The 19,751-nt window shown below is 36.8% G+C and overlaps 1 long non-coding RNA gene across 2 annotated transcripts; it reads left to right on the top strand.

The window, feature by feature from the left end:
* Positions 1–1,007: 1,007 nt before the first annotated feature.
* Positions 1,008–18,944, top strand: LOC109496020. 2 transcript variants are annotated; one of them, XR_006592345.1, is made up of 4 exons: positions 1,008–1,224; positions 4,684–4,784; positions 4,942–4,977; positions 18,760–18,944. It is a non-coding gene; the product is annotated as an uncharacterized LOC109496020 (long non-coding RNA). The 2 variants fall into 2 exon arrangements; XR_002151792.3 differs by having other exon boundaries at positions 1,010–1,208.
* The last annotated feature ends 807 nt before the right edge of the window (positions 18,945–19,751 follow it).

The raw sequence follows: 19,751 nt of genomic DNA on the forward strand, positions 1-19,751 counted from the left end.
TAACCAAGAGTAACAATTAGTTGGGTATTCTCCCATATCTTTCTCTCAGACAACAGAGTTTTGTAGATAATATTTTGCCCATGACTCACTGCAACATGGAGCACAAGACTCAAAGGCTTTGGTATCCTCTTGCCAAAAATAAGAATGATTCAAAACCACAATGAGATATTATTTTACACCCATTAGGATGGTTAAGATAAAAAAAAGACAGAATATAACAAGTGTTGGTACAGATGTGGAGAAATGAGAACCGTGGTACATCACTGATGGGAATGCAAAATGGTGCAGCCACTTGGAAAACAGTTTGGCAGCTCCTCAAAATGTTAAATATAGAGTTACTATATGACCCAGCAATTCTACAGCTAGGTGTAGATGCAAGAGAAATGAAAACCTTGTCCACACCAAAACAAATGTTCTTAACAGCATTACTAATCATGGCCAAGAAGTAGAAACAACCTAAACGTCCATCAACTGATGAGTGGATAAACAGAATGTGGTGTATCACACAATGGAGTATTATTCAGCCATAAAAAGGAATGAGGTACTGACACATGTAACAACATGGGTGAAACTTGAAAACATTATGTCAAGTGCAAGAAGCAAGTCACAAAAGACCACATAGTGTGTGATTCCGTGTACGGGAAATGTCCAGGCAGATCATCAGAGACAAAAAAATAGATTAAAGGTTACCAGGGCTAGGTTATCAGAGTTCTGTCAGTCTGGAAATATTCTATAATTAGATTCTGGTTGGGTGCACAACTCTGTGAATATACTAAAGCTCACTGGTATGAGGGTGATGTCAAATTTCAGTAGGGTGAGATTGCCAATACCATCACATAAACAGGAAGTCTGGAGATGGAGGCACTTTGGGACTAGGTTAATGATTTCAATTACAGATAACACTGATTGCTGGACATCAGAAATGAAATGTCCAGCAATTGAAGCTAGGGGACTGAAGCTGAGGAGCAGCCCTGCTTACATCTTGGGTCTTTATAGTGTGACAGCTGACATCATAATGTTGGACAAAGTTTCTGAGGGAGGGCTGGGAAAAGGAGCAGACGGCTGAGAACTGGTCCTTGGGAGATCTGCCACTGTCCTGGGATGGGAAGAATCAAGGAAGCAACTGACAGAGAAGGAAGGATTATGCCAAAATCTCTTCAATTCTTTAAACTACAGGAAGAAAAGGTTTTGGGGAGGAGCAAAGAGGGGTAAACTGTTTCAAAAGTAATGAGAAAATGGAATTTGAATTATTTATCATCAGCATCATTAAAATACATGATAAATTTTAAGTAATCAGAGTATGAATAGTGATAATAGCGATACCATTTATATAAACTTCACAAAAATATTCTCACAGACATTATTGAAATCCATTGATTTATTCAACAGATATTTATTTGATGTTGGTTATATGCAAGGCACGTATGCTAGGAGAGAGTAGTATAAAATATAATTTGGTTCTTGCCTTCTTGGAACTCAAAGTTTAGCTTTCGTTAGCATTTCTAACAGATCCTTGAGTGAATTATAAGCAAACCTCTGTGTTAAGAATGTTTCTTAGTGGATTTTTCTATGGTAAGAATACTCCTTTTTTTCTGGGTCAAGAAATGTAAATGAAATCAAACAATAAGAAGTCCTAGACTTTATGTCCTTTCTCCAGGAAGCATGGAGAACTGTGAAGATACATCTCAATATCAGCTAACTCTCATTCTGATATGGATGGCAGGTTGATGACATTAGTAAACTAGCCAGACCATCTAAACCCTTGCTACTTAATGTATGGTCTATGGACTAGTTGTGACAGCATCACCTGGAAGCTTCTTAGAAATGCTTGATCTTGTTTTCTATCCCAGATCGGCTAATTCCAACTCTGCATTTTAGTAAATCCTCAAGTGTTTCCTATGCATGTTCGAAGTCTGTGAAGCGCTGATCTACGCTACTTTCTTAAATGCAACACAGAAATATTTTTCTTCTCAGAGAAAGGGAGCTAAAAGCAGGGAACAAATATTTACTGCAGATCTGTTATGTAATAGGTACTATAAGTCTCCCCAATGTTTTGTCATATGATACTTAATATAACAATAGAGGTAGAATTTATTGTTACCAAGGAGCAGATGAAAAAACAGAGGCTCAAGTGGCACCATTGTCACCCGCCTAGGAAGTGCTAGGACTGACATTTGATGTCAGGTGTTTCCATCTCTAAAGCCTTTCCTATTACACCAAACTACCTTTTAAGCATATGAAAGAAGGCATTCTAAAACCTTCTAGAATAAAATGTTACTTAAGAATTTCACTAAGGAAAGCATGATTCAGAATCATATAACTATCAACATTGAGATCTATCTTATCGCAAAGTGCTTTCTTTGTTAATCTTCACAATAATCAGGTTAGGCAAAAATTACCTCCATTCTGTAAATAAAAAAGCTGAAGCTCAAAGTACCTAAAAATTTGTACACAGTCATAAAGCAGTGAGTCAGAGTCAGAATGAGGGTGAAAAGGCTTGACTGTTCACTGCTAATGTTCTGGCAGACTAGTCTCTAAAGTCATTTAGGTGCTTAGAAAGCCAAGGTAACTCTTTTACAGCTGTTGGCTGTAGTAGTTTGGAGCCAGCTGGGTTGCTATTTGGGGCATTCAACTTTTGCTAACATGACTGCATAAAACCATGTGGAATTCACCCATCATTATGGATGCCTTTGCCCTGTACTATCCATAAATATGTATTAATTTATGAGGTCGTATGATCAAATCTTTAGAAGAGTGTACAAGGCTCAGCATGATGTGACCCTTGGACCCCCTGCCTATTCTGTCATCTTATGTGACTTGGCTCTTGGCTCTGGGTGCCCAGCTTCCGTGGCATTCTCTTATCACTTCCTAGTATAGGCTGTGCCTCTTCCCAACTCAGCTCCTTTGCACAGGCTGTTTCTTTGTCTTCTAACGCTCACTCTCCTCTTCCTTGGCTTATGTTTATTCATTCCTTCTTCAGGCCTCACCCTTAATTTCACTTCCTTAGGGAAGCTTTTCCTAACCCTTTGGTCCACGTCAGGCTCCCCTGTTGGACACTTTCATAATCCCCTGTACTTCTCCATCATGGCACTTATAGTGAAATTAATTATTTGGTTGATTATTTCTTCAAGGTGTAACTTGCTCCACTAAGCTGTGAATTCTAAGAAGGCAAGTATGGTATTTTATTTTAAACTACTGTCTCCTAGCACACATGCCTTGCACATAATCCAATAAATATTTGTTGAATAAATCAATGGATTTCAATAATGTCTGTGAAAATAGTTTTGTAGATTGTAAAGTTTTATATAAGTGCTATTGCTATTATCATTATTTATACTCTGGTGCTTGAAATTTGTCTTGTATTTTAATGATGCTGATGATAAATAATGAATTTGTATATGTTAAATTAATTGTAATATATTTTGTTTTAATAGCTGATCCTAACTTTGGCACACCTGATGGTTTTTTATACGATATGCATAAGAAGGGCAAAAGTTAGCCAGGCAAAGACAGGCAGATTTTCATTCGACTGTGACAGGAATCCTAACCAAATAGAAATGATTTAAACTTCTCACCTGACCTCTTGCTCATAAAATGATGAGTCAATCCTAAGAGATTCACACTTAATCCAGAAGAATTTTGGCAATTTTTCTGGTACTACTTGTTCCCAGGAGACAGTATGTGTTTGCAGACAAATGTGTTTGTTTGTTTTTTTTTGTCAGAAAACATAGACTACGTAACGCGAGATGCTTCCAACTTCTGCCATAGTCGCTAAGACATTAAGATAAATTTTAATTTATTAGTTCCAACTTCAACTCTTCAAAGCCTGGTATTCTCTACTCCTTGGCTCTTTTTAAGGATTTCTGTTCTGTACTGTGTACCAAACAGACCAAGTCTCTGCCATCAGGAACTTACATTCTAGCAAAATAATAACAATAGCTAACTTTTATTAAGAATTTATTATATGCCAGACACTGTGCTGGGAACCTTGTGCAAATAATCTCATATAATCCTCACAATCCCATGAATAGAACCATTATTATTTTCACCCTCATTTTAAGGAGAGAGGAGAGGTTAGGTAGTTTACTCAAAGTCAAGTTTAAAATTTATTAGATATAGGGGCACCTGGGTGGCTCAGTTGGTTAAGCGTCTGACTTCAGCTCAGGTCATGATCTCACAGTTCGTGAGTTCAAGCCCCGTGTCGGGCTCTGTGCTGACAGCTCAGAGCCTGGAGCCTGCTTCACATTCTGTGTCTCCCTCTCTCTCTGCCCCTTCCGTGCTCATGCTCTGTCTCTCTCTGTCTCAAAAATAAATAAACATGAAAAAAAATTAAAATTTATTAGATATAAACCAGGATGATGTTCATGGCCTTTAGCAGCAGCTAAAGGACATTCAGTATTCAGAATGGAGACTGACTATGACTCTGCAGCAGGGTCTAGGAGGCCAGTGAATTCCCTTTACTTCCTGGATTACAGACTGCTCCAGGGGTTGTGGGGGAGGGGTAGATAGATCAGGAAATTAATTGAATTTCAGTGCTGAATGTAAAACAAGACATTTGTAAGAGTTTGGTAATTAAATAGAGTATTAGAGAATCAATTCTGCAGACACATTATTCTGCCTGACACTGCTTAAGCCCCTTGGGGTAGATAGAACAAGAATGAGGATGTGATCTCTTATCTCAAGGAGCTCAGAACTGGGAGACCTGAGAGTTTGTCTTGGTGCTGATTTCAGGAGTTGGGTCACCTTGAGAGAGTCACCAGCTTTTTGGACTTCTTGGAGAATGGGTTAGTTTTCTAACTGGTAAAACCCGGGGGGTGGGGGGGTAGCACAGTGATCTATTTTTATGGAGCCTTAAATCATTAATGACCACTTTTAAGGGTGTTCAGCTTTCTTCACATACATGGAATGTCCCATTTAGCTGATAGTGTTTTCTTTTTACAGCGGTGCTGTGATAGCTTGAATTTGAAACTCTACAAGGTAATAAAATTGTTCCAAACTGTTTAAATCATTTAGACCAAGTAAACCCTGTACACAAATATGTAATTACATGAATTGCTGTTATTGATGTTAGAATGAAACTGTTTACCCAATGGAAACTAAAGGTGTTCTCTAATTAAAGTCTTTTAAAATCATGCTGATATTTGTACAGTTTAGATCATAATTATGTTAAAATAATTCTTGGTGCTTCAGGGAACATGTGGCTATAGAAAATAATAATGTTGTTATAATTATTTTCAGTGTGTGTTTAATGATGTAATATTTTATGCAATAGTAATGTTCAGATGCAACCGGTTGTTAATGATGTGATTGTTGAAAACAGTAAACTCCATTATCATTAAAAAATCTGTGACTGAGGGGCGCCTGGGTGGCGCAGTCGGTTAAGTGTCCGACTTCAGCCAGGTCACGATCTCGCGGTCCGGGAGTTCGAGCCCCGCGTCGGGCTCTGGGCTGATGGCTCAGAGCCTGGAGCCTGTTTCCGATTCTGTGTCTCCCTCTCTCTCTGCCCCTCCCCGTTCATGCTCTGTCTCTCTCTGTCCCAAAAATAAATAAACGTTGAAAAAAAAATTAAAAAAAAAAAATCTGTGACTGAGCATTCTACTTTTTGTTGTATATGCTAAAGCATTTTTTTCATGTGTATGATAAATATCATGTATTGTTTTCATATACGGTTCCTCACCTATATAAATACACCAGAATAGAACTTTCCAAGGTTCACACTTAGAGTGCACTCAGAATGCACACACTCTGGTGTTTATCCTTCCTCACAGACCACACATATTTCTGAATACTGTCAGTAACTGGCGTGATGGTAACTGGAACAACAGGAACTAGAGAGATGAGTAAAGAAGAAAAAGATTGACACGACATCTCATCTCCCAGGCCTAATTCCTTTACTACTGGTAGCATGCTACTCCACACCTGTGTTTATTACTTTTAAAGCCTGGATGAACTATACTCAATGAAAGCACTACACCTACTTTAATCACTGAACAAGGCTGCTTTGTTCAAATCTTCAAGGCCCTTGCAGCTGGACATGTGCATGTTCAGAATAATGAGACTAAAAAAGTCCTCATTTTGTTGTGTATGAATAGATCCATGGAGGAGGACATTCAGCGTTGCTTGTCACAGACAATTCATTGTATAGTGCTGCAGTGTGGGAAAGCTGGAAAGTGTTCACGATCCAAAGGCAGGTGGACCTGGGTTCAGATCATGGTTCTGAAACTTATTAGCTATGACTGTGGTCAAGATACTTAACTTCTCCAAGTCTCCATTTCCTTAGACCTTGGCTTCTCAACAGTGGCACTACTAACATTTTAATAATTCTTAGTTGTGAGGAAATTTCCCATGAATTGTAGGATGTTTGGCATCTCTACACACAAGCTGCCAGTATCAGTTCCCCCTAGTCATGACAATAAAAAATGTCTTCAGACATTGCACATTTCAATAGAGTAAATCACCCCTTTTTAGGATTCACTGCTTCAGATGTTAAGTGTTGGGTTAGAGAACCCACTTCATACCTTTGAAGATGCCCACATTCTGGTGCTTGGAACCTAGAAATGTGTAACTTTAATGATAAAAGGGGGTTAAGGTTGCAGACAAACTAAGGGTGCTAATAAATTGACCATAAGACAGGAAGATTATTCGGGATTATCTGAGAATATCTAATGTAATCACAAGGGTCCTTAAAAATAAAAGGATAAGGGAGAAGAGGTCAGAATGGTGCAGTGAGAAAAGAACTAGGATTGAATTTTCTAGCTTTGAAGATGGGTGAAGGGGTCCACAAGCCAAGGAATGTAGGCAACTTTAGAAGTTAGAAAAGGCAAGGAAACAGATCTTACCACAAGTGTACGGGAGGGAACACAGCCCTACCAATACTGTAATTTTATCTCAATGAGGCCCATGTCAGACTTCTGTGGTAAAAACAGGAAGATACCTGTTATTTTAAGCCACCAAGGTTATGGTAAATTGTTATTGCAGCAATAGAAAATTAATACAATAGAAATATTGTGAAAATTATGATGTAATGCATGTTATTACTATTGCCAGAAAAATAGTAAGTGCTCAACCAATATTAGTGATACTCTTTAGTTAAGAAAAAAATATTGGGTTATGTCACATTTATCTGTAAATTTTATGCCTTAGGCCTTTAAATTTTTTTTTTTTTATTTTTGTGTGTGTGAGAGACAGAGTGACTGGGGTAGGGTTAGAAAAGAGGAGGACAGAAGATCTGAAGCAGGCTCTGGGCTGACAACACAGATCTCATGAACCACGAGATCATGACCTAAGCTGAAGTCAGATGCTCAACAGACTGAGCCACCCAGGTGCCCCTGCCCTAGGCCTTTTAAAAGGATTCATGAAACTGAAGGATACCAGACACACTCTCCCTAATCCTAACCCAAACTCTAGCCATAACCCTAACTCTAACCCTAACCCTTAACTACTAACCACTAACCACTAACCCTAACCCTAACCCTAACCCTAACCCTAACTCTAACCTTAAAATTATCCCTCTGGAGAGGTCTCTGAACTGCAGGATAATAGGCACATACCCTCACAGTGTCCCTAACCCTAACACTAATCATTATTCTGGTCCTAAACTAAACTTTAACCTTAGATCTGAGGGGAAAAGAAAAAAGATTTGGTATACACACACACACACACACACACACACACACACACACACAATGAAATATTACTTAGCCATAAAAAAAATCTTTTCATTTGCAACAACATGGGTGGAGCTAGAGAATATTCTGCTAAGTGCAATAAGTCAGTTGGAGAAAGACAAATGCCGTATCACTTCACTCACATGTAGAATTTAAGAAACAAAATAAATAAGCAAATGGGGAAAAAGAAGGAATGGAGAGGCAAACCAGAAACAGGCTCTTAACTGTAGAGAACACATTGATGGTTACCAGAGGGGAGGTGAGTGGAGAAATGGGTGAAATAGGTAATAGGGATTAAGGGGTGGACTTGCTGTGATGAGCACTGGGTGTTGTATGGAAGTGTTGAATCACTATATTGTATACCTGAATCTAATATTACACTGTATACTAGCAAACTGGAATTAAAATAAAAACTTAAAAAATATTAAAAAAAGGATTCATAGATTTCATGCAACATGCTATCTGGACATGCTACTTGTTCAACTGTAGCAAGAAATTCTTCATTCTGCCTTGATTTTCAAGCTGTTGCTTATGTGTTTCAACCTACAATTCTGTGCTCTCTATATCCCCAGCTCTCTGAGTCCTTGACTCCATTATCCTCTAAGGTCTTCCTTTTTGTAGTCATTACTCTAGACATGTATCTTTGGCTCTGTCCTTTGAGCTCTCTTTTGAGTGTGATAGTTTTCTTATTTTATGGGTCTTGCACAACAGTGATAATTAGGCATGTAAGCCTATGTCTCAAACCTACAGAAGCAAACCCCCTTCCTGGGATAGAAACAGGACAACTGGGATAGATTTGTTTTATGTATTTTGGTGTTCTGTTGTTTGGTGCCATTACATTTATTTTTTTCCTTCAAGTTTTTTATTTAAATTCTGGTTGGTTAACATACAGTGTTACAATTTAATGATTCATCACTTACATACAACACCCAGCGCTCATCGCTACTAATGCCCCTCCTTAACTCATCTCCCATTTAACCCATCCCCCTGCCTACTTCCCCTCCAGTAACCCTCAGTTTGTTCTCTATAGTTAAGAGTCTGTTTCCTGGTTTGCCATTCCTCTCCCCCTTTCTCCCACATGTTCATCTGTTTTTTTTTTTAAATTCCACATATGAGTGAGCCATTATGCTTAGAATCATTACGTTTTCCCAGTAGACTGATCTTTTCATCATTATAAAATGTCTCTGTCTCCAGTAATTTTCTTTTCTCTGAAGTCTACTTTATCTGATATTAATATAGCCACTACTGTTTTTTTAAAATTAATGCTTGCATGATATATCTTTTCCCATCTTTTAACCTTCAACCTACTCGTACAATTGTATTTGAGGTGAGTTTCTTATAGATAGCCTACCATTGGATCATATTTTTAAATCCATTATGCCAATCCCTGTCTCTTAAGTGGTATAATTAGATGATTTACATTTAAAGTAATTTTGATTATGTTAGGATTTAAGTCTACCATTTTATTACTTGTTTTCTACTTGTTACCTGTTTCTCATTCCACTGTTTCTATTTTTACCCTCCTCTGGGTTACTTGAATGTTTTTAGGATTCCATCTTGATTTATTATTGTCTTTTTTAGTACATCACTTGATATAGTTTTCTTAATGACTGCTTTAAGTAATACAATATACATATATAATTTATTATAATCTACTGGTATAAATGTTTTCCCACTTTGAGAAAACATACTTCTTTTTTTTTTTATTTTTTTTTCAACATTTATTTATTTTTGGGAAAGAGAGAGACAGAGCATGAACGGGGGAGGGGCAGAGAGAGAGAGACACACAGAGTCGGAAACAGGCTCCAGGCTCTGAGCCATCAGCCCAGAGCCTGACGCGGGGCTCGAACTCACGGACTGCGAGATCGTGACCTGGCTGAAGTCGGACGCTTAACCGACTGTGCCACCCAGGCGCCCCAAGAAAACATACTTCTATTTAGGCCTCTTTACCCTCTCCACCTTTTAAATATAGGTGGGTTTTTTTTTAATATAGTTTTCTTACATGTTACAATACATTGAGCACCACATCAGGTGCTGTTATGCTTTTTGTTTCCATCATCAAAATGATTTAAGAAACATGAGGCATAAGGATAACAATGCAATAGCATGAGAGTCCAGAAATAAACACTGACATTTATTGTTAATTAATTTCCAACAAGGGTGCCAAGATAATTCAATGGGGGAATAATAATCTTTTTAACAAACGATGCTGGGACAACTGAGGGGGCATGCCAGAATCTCATCAATTCTCTGAACATCAGGAAAAAAAGATTTCAGGGGGAAAAAAGAGGGGAGTAAACTGTTTCAACAGCTATTGAGAAAATGGAAATGGAGTTATTTATCATCGACATCATTAAAATACAAGATAAATTTCAAGCAATCAGAGTATTAATGATAAAAGCAATGCCAGTTATATAAAATTTTATAGTTCACAAAAATATTTTCATAGGTATTATTTAAATCTATTGATTTATTCAACAAATATTTATTGGACATTGGTTTGTGTGAGGCATGTGTGCTAGCTCAGCTTTCCACTGGTTTCTATAGGACACCCATACTATCAAGATCAGAAGCAACAACAACTGACACAAATTTCAGAACATTCACAGTGACTCCAGCTCATGTGTATGAACTCTAGCTTATATTTGCTTTCCCTACACTTATGTCAATTTCCCCTTCCCATTGCCTGTCCTGTAGACTTCAAGTTTTAGCATCAGAAGCAGAAAACAACAGCCCCACAGAGATTTATTAAGCTTTACAATTACATAATATCACACTGCTATAACCAATTCTCTTATGTATATATGTATATCCTAGTGGTATTGCCTCTCTGTTTGAACTCTGACAGATACACTAAAACAAATAATCCTTTGTCAGTTTACTATAGACCTCTCCAAACTGGGCTTTCATTATTTTAACCAACAATTTGGATTGGTGACATAGTTATTTTTTAAGTAAATGTTTTATTTTAGAATAGTTTTAGGTTTATAGAAAAATTGGGAAGATAGTTTCCAATTTCCCCAATCTTTAGTTTACCCTATTATTTTTAATAACAGCTTTATTGAGATATAATTCACATACCATACCATTCACCCATTTAAGGTATACACTCCAATGGCTTTTAGTATATTCACAGAGTTGTGCAATCATCATCACAATCAATTTTAGAACATTTTTATTTTCTCCCCCATGAAAAACCTGTACCTACTAGTAGGCATTTTTCCTCCCACCCTAGGCAACCACTAGCCTACTTTTTTTCTCTCTGGATTTGCCTATATTGGACATTTCACATACTTTGAATCATCCAATATGTGGTCCTTTGTGACTGGCATTTTTCACTGACACTATGTTTTCTGAATTCATTTATCTTTTACCAAGTATTGTTATTTCATTTCTTTTTATTACTGAATACTATTTCATAGTATACATATGCCAGCTTTTAAAAAATCCATTATTTATTTATTTATTTATTTATTTATTCATTATTTAAAAAACATTACATCCAAGTTAGTTAGCATATAGTACAATAATAATTTCTGGAGTAGAATCCAGTGATTCATATCCTACATATAACACCCAGTGGTCCTCTCAACAAGTGTCCTCCTTAATGCCCCTTGCCCATATACCCCATCCCCCCACAAAACCCCTCCAGCAACCCTCAGTTTGTTCTCTATATTTAAGAGTCTCTTATGTTTGTTCCCCTCCCTGTTCTTATATTATTTTTGCTTCTCTTCCCTTATGTTCATCTGTTTTATATTTAAAATTCAACATATGAGTGAAGCCATATATTTATCTTTCTCTGACTGACTTATTTTGCTTAGCATAATACACTCTAGTTCCATTCACATAGCTGCAAATGGCAAGATTTCATTCTTTTTAATCACCAAGTAATATTCCATTGTATATATATGCCACTTCTTCTTTATACATTATCAGTCGATGGACACTTGAGCTTTTACCATACTGTGGCTATTGTCAATAGTGTTGATATAAACATTGGGGTGCATGTGCCCCTTTGAAACAGCATACTTGTATCCTTTGGATAAGTACCTAGTAGTGCAATTGCTGGGTCATACGGTAGTTCTATTTTTAATTTTTTGAGGAACCTCCATGCTGTTTTCCAGAGTGGCTGCACCAGTTTGCATACCAGAAAAATCCATTTATTAATTGATGGACATTTGGGTTACTTCTACTTTTGGGCTGTTATTGAATAATGCTGCTATGAACATTTGTGTACTAGTTTTGGATGGACATGCATTTTCATTTCTCTTCGGTATATACCTATGAGTGGGATTGCTAGGTTTATGTTTTGTATTTTGAGGAACTTCCAGACTGTTTTCCAAAGTGACTACTACTTACATTTCTACTGGGAGTGTAGAAGGGAGTATTATCTGTCTCTTTTTTATAATTATTATTATAGCTATTCTTTTGATTATAGGGTGTGAACTGGAAGCTCATTGTGGTTTTGATTTGCATTTCCCTTATGACTAATGACACTGAGCATCTTTTCCTGTGCTTTGGTGGCCACATGTATATCTTCTTAGGAGAAAAGTCTATTCACATCCTTTGCTCATTGTTAAATTGAATTATTTGTCTTTTTATTATTGAATTGTAAGAGTTCTTAATATGTTCCAGATACAATTCCCTTATCAGCTATATGATTTGCAAAAATTTTCTCCCATTTTCACGTTCTTGATGGTGTCTTTTGAATCACAAAAAATTTAATGTGGACAATGTCTAATTTATCTTTTCATTGCTGTTGTCACTTGTGCTGGGAATATCAACTTTTAAGTGAAATCCTGAACATTAATCTGTTTCATAACACTTTCATTGGCAGTTGAATCATTTAAATACAAAACAAAACTTAGTTTGATAAACTTGGTATCCCATTAGGTAGAAAAGGATAGAAAAGCTGGGGTATAAGTTGAGGGTATACCAAGTAGAACTGTCCCATCATAGCTACATTTATATCAAATGAACTGAGAGCATGTGTACAAGGTACCACAAATGTCTGTTAGAGTTGAATCCGTGCACCACTGAGATATGCTCTACTGACAACCAACCACTTACAATGGGGGTTGCACATAATCTCTTAAAGAACAGATTTACAATGGGAGGGTCAGTGAAACAAGTCATAGTTCCTGTTCCTGCACCTGTTCCCAAGACTACAACTTGTATTCTTCATCCTTCTCCTCCTCAACCCGTTTAATATTTTCCCTATACTTGGCCATTATTTCAGCCTCTCTGGATTCTCTGCCTGGTGGAATCACCAATACCTTCATCTCTGGGGGTACTGAGGCTTTGACTGTCTTATTCCATCAGGCCATAGTTAGTGCATTCACTGTTTATTATTATTCACTGGGAATGGAAACACTAAGGGATGTTCCAATTAGTCCTTCAAGTTGCAAGCTCTTTCCTGACCCAGAAAGTAGTAGCAACCTTGTAATCACAGTCAATTATTACGAACAATAGAATAAGTCCTTTCTTTGCTTGTTGACCCAAGAACACGAGAAGTCTAAAGTGACCAGGCATTAGCTGTAGTTGTGGGTTCAGTGAAACATCATTATGTGCCTGGTGAAAGTATTCCCTCCTCTGTGGGAATGAGGACATCTAATCCAGAGTTGCAGAGGTGGGAAACATATATTCTGTAAGTGGGCTCATGAAAGTGATGCTGAGAGGAGCTTGTTGCTTGATTTCTGGACTTGTGTAATGCACTTTTGAAGAGCAGGTACGATACATCATGAATTTGTTCAATGCATATATCACATCCTGAAGGACTCTGCAGCAACACTGTGGGACCTTGTCTCCAAGCTGGCACCTTAACTGAGCCATTCCAAAGATCTATCGGGCTGATGCTCTGGGGAATGTGGTATGTGGAGAATTAGTGTGTCCTATGGCCATATGCCTATAGTCACACACCCTTTTGCTGTGAAATGGTTTCTTCAGTCTGTGACAGTGTTTCACAGGATCTCATGTTGGTAAAGTACATTCTATAAGCCCTTAGAGAGTGGTGCTGTCAAAACTACTGCAGGCAGACTCAACAAGAAAAAAAAAAAAAGAAAAGACCCAAATAAACAAAATCAGAAATGAGAGATGAGAAATAACAACTGACACTGTAAAAACGCAAATGATTATAAGAGAATACTACTAAAAATTATATGCCAACAAACTAGAGAACCTAGAAGAAGTGGATAAATTCCTAGAAGCATACTATCTTCCAAAACTTAACCAGGAAGAAATAGAAAATCTGAACAGTTATAAGTAATGAAACTGAATTGGTAATAAAAAAAATGACCAAAAAATAGAAGTCAAGGAACAGATGGATTCACAGGTGAATTCTACCAGACCTTTAAAAAAGTGTTAATGCCTATTCTCCCCCAACAATTCCAAAAAACAGAAGCTTCAAATATATTCCACAAGGCCAGGATTATCCTGAGACCAAAATCAGACAGACACTACAAAAAAAGAAAACTATATGCCAATATCTCTGATAAACAGAGATGCAAAAATCATTAACAAAATATTACCAAATTGCATACAGCAATACATTCACAAGATGATTCACCGTGATCAATGGGATTTATTCCTGGGATGAAAGGATGGTTCAATATTTGCAAATCAATTGATGTCATACACCACATCAACAAAACGAGGATAAAAATTATATGATCATCTCAATAGATGCAGAAAAAGCATTTGACGAGATTCAACATCCATTCATGATAAAAACTCTCAACAAAGTGGGGTTAGAGGAACATACTTCAAAACAACAAAGGCCATATATGAAAAACTCACAGCTAACATCATACTCAATGGTGAAAAACTGAGAGCTTTATCTCTAAGGTCAGGAACAAGACAAGGATGTCCATTCTTGCCAGCTTTACCCAGTGTAGTACTGGAAGTTCCAGCCACAGCAATCAGAAAAGAAAAAAGAAATAAGAGGCATCCATACTGGCAAAGAAAAAGTTAAACTGTCATCATTTGCAGACAATGTGATACTATACATAAAAAAACCTAAAGACTCCAGCAAAAAAACTACTAGAATAAATGAATTCAATAAAGTGACATGATACAAAATTAATAACCAGAAATCAGTAGTGTTTCTGTACACTAATAACAAAGTAGGAGAAAGAGAAATTAAGAAAAAAAAAAAACACCATTTACAATTGTACCAAAAAAGAATAAAACACCTAGGAATAAACTAAACCAAAGAAGTGAAAGTCCTGTACTTCAAAGACTATAAAACATTGATGAAAGACATTGAAGAAATTGAAGATGACACAAACAAATGCAAAGGTATTCCATGCTCATGAATCGGAAGAATTAATATTGTTAAAATGTCCATATCACCCAAAGTAATCTGCAGATTCAATACCATCCCTATCAAAATACCAACAGTATTTTTCACCAAACTAGGACAAATAATACTAAAATTTGTATGGAACCACAGAAGATCCTGAATAGCCAAAGCAATCCTGAGAAAGAAGAACAAATCTGGAGGTATCGCAATACCAGGTTTCAAGATATATTACAAAGTTGTTGTAATCAAAAAGTATGGCAATGGCAAAAAAATAGACACATAGATCAATAGAACAGAATAGAAACCCTAGAAATAGACCCATGATTATATGGTCAATTAATCTTTGACAAAAGAGGCAAGAATATACCATGGGGGAAAGTTTTTTCAACAAATGGTTTTGGGAAAACCGAATGGCTATCTGTAAAAGAGTGAAACTGGACCACTTTGTAACATCATACACAAAAATAAACTCAAAGTGGATTAAAGACTTAAATGTTGAGACCTAAAATCATAAAAATCCTAGAAGAGGACACAGACAGTAATTTCTTTGACACTGGCCATAGTAACATTTTTCTGGCTATGTCTCCTCAGGCAAGGAAAACAAAAGCAAAAATAAACTTTTGGGAGCACATCAAAATGAAAAGTTTTTCCACAGCAAAGGAAACCAACAAAACTAAAACAAAAAGACAACCTACTGCATGAGAGAATATATTTACAAATGATATATCTGATAAGGGCTTAATATCCAAAATACATAAAGAACTTATACAACTGAACACCAAAAAAAAACCCAATCAAATTAAAAAATGGGCAGAGGAACTGAATAGACATTTTCCCAAAGAAAACATATAGATGGCCAACAGACACTTGACAAAGTCTCAGCATCACTAACCATCATGGAAATGTATATCAAAATTACAGTAAAACATCATCTCACACCTGTCAGAATGGCTAAAATCAAACTGACAAGAAATAACAAGTGTTGGCGAGAATGTGGTGAAACAGGCACTCTCGTGCACTGTTGGTGGGAGTGTAAATTGGTACAAGCACTGTGGAAAACAGTATGAAGGGTCCTCAAAACCTCAAAATAGAAATATCAAATGATCCAATAATTCCACCATTGGGTATTTGACCAAAAGAAAATGAAAACATTAATTCAAAAGGTATATGTACTTCTATGTTTATTGCAGTGTTTACGACAGCCAAGATATGGAAGCAACCTAAGTGTCCATCAATAGACAAATGGATAAGAAAAATGTGGTATACATATACAATGGGATATTATGCAGCCATAAAAAATATCATGAGATCATTCGGACTCCGCTGTCAGTGTGGAGACTGCTTGGGATTCTCTCTCCCTCTCTCTGCCTCCTCCTGTGCTCGCTCTCTCTCTCTCTCTCTCTCTCTCTCTCTCTCTCTCTCTCTCTCTGTCTCAAAATAAATAAATAAACTTAAAAATATGAGATCTTGCCATTTGAGACCAAATGGATGGACCTAGATGGTATCATGCTAAGTGATATAAATCAGTCAGAGAAAGACAAATACCATATGATTCCACTCATATGGTATCTAAAAATGCCTCAAAAAATGAACAAACCAAAAGCAGAATGAGACCTATAAATACAGAGAACAAACTGGTGGTTGCCAGAGGGAAGGAGGTAGGGGAATGGGCAAAATGAGTGAAGGGGAGTGGGAGGTACAGGCTTCCAGTTATGGAATGAGTAAGTCATAGGAATAAAAGGCACAGCATAAGGAATATAGTCAATGATATTGTAATAGTGACATGTCAGGACAGATGGTATCTACACTTGTGAGCACAGCATAATGTATAAATTTATCAAATCACTACATCATACACCTGAAACTAATGTAACATTGTGTGTCAACTCTACTCAAAAAAAAAAAAAATAGCTAAGAAAAAAAAGTACTGCAGGCAGGGAAGTCACATCCTTATTCATCCTTAGTCAAAGACTAATTACTGCTCCTCCAGGATTGAAAAGATCCACAATAATCAGTTTATCCAAGAGACTAGCTGGTCTTCTCAGGGGCTACCATATATATATATATATATATATATATATATATATATATATATATATATATATATTTTAATGTTTATTTATTTATGAGAGAGAGAGACAGATAGACAGAGCATGAGTGGGGGAGGGACACAGAGATAGAGAGACACAGAATCTGAAGCAGGTTCCAGGCTCTGTGTTGTCAGCACCGAGCCCAACGCAGGGCTTGAACTCATGCACCTCAAGATCATGACCTAAGCTGAAGTCAGATGCTTAACTGACTGAGCCACCCAGGTGCTCCTCAGGGGCTACTATACTGAGAACACAGCTTTGGTCTCCATTTGTTGCTTCCCAGTTCTGTATTCAGCAGTGGCATCTATGGGGAGAGAGCCTGTAATGCTGTGCTCATTTTTAACTTCCAGTGCTGCCACCATGGCTACCCTGTGTGTGGGCACATTGTTCAAGCACTGGGTCAGCTAAGAAGAGTTACTCAGTTCACCCGTTGCAGTGTTTCATCTACAGTGGGTGTTTTCTGGTGGCTACTAAAGCAAACCAAAAAGCTCTACTTCTCTGTGCCTACTCCCAGAAATCTATCTACATATATTTTCCCAGACCTCCTTCGCTCTAATTTTCCAGTTTTGCTGCTTCCGGGAATTAATTAACCAGCCAAGACATCACCACTGCCCACTCCTCAACTGGGGTTATGGACAATAATACAGAAAACATTTAGAGGGATTCTCTGTAAAGGGGAGCAGAGGTTTGGGGTGATGGCTGAAGAGAGAAAATGGCTGAAGACAGATCAAGATAATTTTTTTTTAAGATAAGAAGAAATCAGAACATGTCACTGCTGATGAAGATAGTGCAATAGAAATGAAAAACTATGATGTAGTACACAGAGAAGAGAATTACTGGAGATGGATTCCAATAGACTTGAAATGCATTGTAAATGGCAGTTTACTATTTGAGGATAAGTAATGATACATTTTAATCATTTCTATATAAATGTAATGCAGCTGTACAAATTAATTATTTAAAAACCACATATTAAGCATCTTCCAGGAGATAAGAACATGCTATTTCTAGGACATAAAGCTAGGTAAGAATTTCTTAGAGAACTTACAATCAGAAATGATTGTGGAAAAAGTGATTGCAATTCAATGTGAGAAATGCTATAATAGAAGCATGGAATTAAGGATCTTCATTTTGATATAATATGCTCCAAACGCTCAAATAACTGCTTAGATATATAGAGTCTAACTAAGTATAAAAGATATACAACTAGTGCTTTCAGGATTTAAAAATATCTTTTATCTACTGTTCTTGTACTTACAGGGGAGAATCAAAAGAGAAACTAGTTCTTTATAATTTGTCTTTTTTTTCCCCTCACTGCAAAATAGAAGTGACGTAAATGTAAATGTGGTTATAAAAAGTTACAATTATGAATAATTGGTACTGTCAGTTACGGATCCTGATAAATTGCTGGTATGTAGAATCATTAAGATAATTGGGGAAAAAAAAGTTACAAAATCAGCTACTGCTTCCCTAAAAGGTTATTAGGGGGAAATAACATCAGAATAGAGAAAATGAAGCTGATTTTATTTGGGCTTTACTGGCTTTCACTGAGCATGCATTATGCATAAAACTGCCTAGTATCATTCAGTTTCTAGAAGGTTTACTTTCAGGGGCAAAGGAAAGTGCAACTCTAGGAAGAAGAATGTAAGTCCAGAGACAGAAAACGTCTTCACGTTTTAAGGAGATGTTCTGTATTTTTCAGATTAATACCACTGATGTGTAAAGTCTTCAGAGGAGAACATGGATGAGGGCCAGATGGAGCTGAATCTGGGCAATAGACAGCAATGACATTTGGGAGTGACCAGGGCTGCCCTAAGCCAAACCAAGATCCATCATCTTTCCCGTATCCAATCAGCCTCATTAAACTGCTTCCATTTCCCACGTGAAGTGTGTTCTCTTATAAGATTCAAAAAACAAACAAAAAAATCTATAGTTTTCTAATTTTATTAGGTGTAAATTATTTTTTGTCATGATATAAATTGTATTATATTTATATAAATGATTATATATGAACATTGAGATGAGTTACAGTTCACCAGTTGACATATTTTATTTTTATTTAAAAAATTTTTTAGGTTTATTTCTTATTTTTAGAGAGACAGAGATAGCATGAGTGGGGGAGGGGTAGAGAAAGAGGGAGAAAGAGAGAGAATCCCAAGCAGGCTTCATGCTGTTAAGGCAGAGTCTGATGTGGGCTCCATCCCATGAACCATGAGATCATGATTTGAACTGAAATCAAGAGTTGGATACTTAACCAAATGAGCCACTCAGGTGCCCCTATATTTTAAACATTTAATTAGATGTTTTAAAATTTTGGAGCCAGTATCATTTTTGTTTCCTTGTCTAAAACATATCAGTGTCCCTTAAAATGTCATAAACATAGGTGCTTTGCAATAATACCTCATGGATAAAATTTAGGTGGTATATAGCAAAAAACATGATTCTTTTCTTTTTCCTTATTCAGGAATGCCTCTCCTAACTCAGGTTTATAAAGTTATTCTATTTGTTCATTTAATCGATTTGGAATTCATTTGTGCACAGTGTAGAGATAGAACTGTATTTTCGCATATATGTATTTCAAATTGCCTCATCTGTTTGATTGTTGGTGGATTGTTTGTTACAGGGACTGCTTAAGTTTAGTAAGCTACTCAGCTGTCCAGATTGTAGAGAGGTCAGGAGCTAAAGATTGAATGT

The sequence above is a fragment of the Felis catus genome, chromosome F2, assembly GCF_018350175.1.
Source record: "Felis catus isolate Fca126 chromosome F2, F.catus_Fca126_mat1.0, whole genome shotgun sequence".
Taxonomy (NCBI): domain Eukaryota; kingdom Metazoa; phylum Chordata; class Mammalia; order Carnivora; family Felidae; genus Felis; species Felis catus.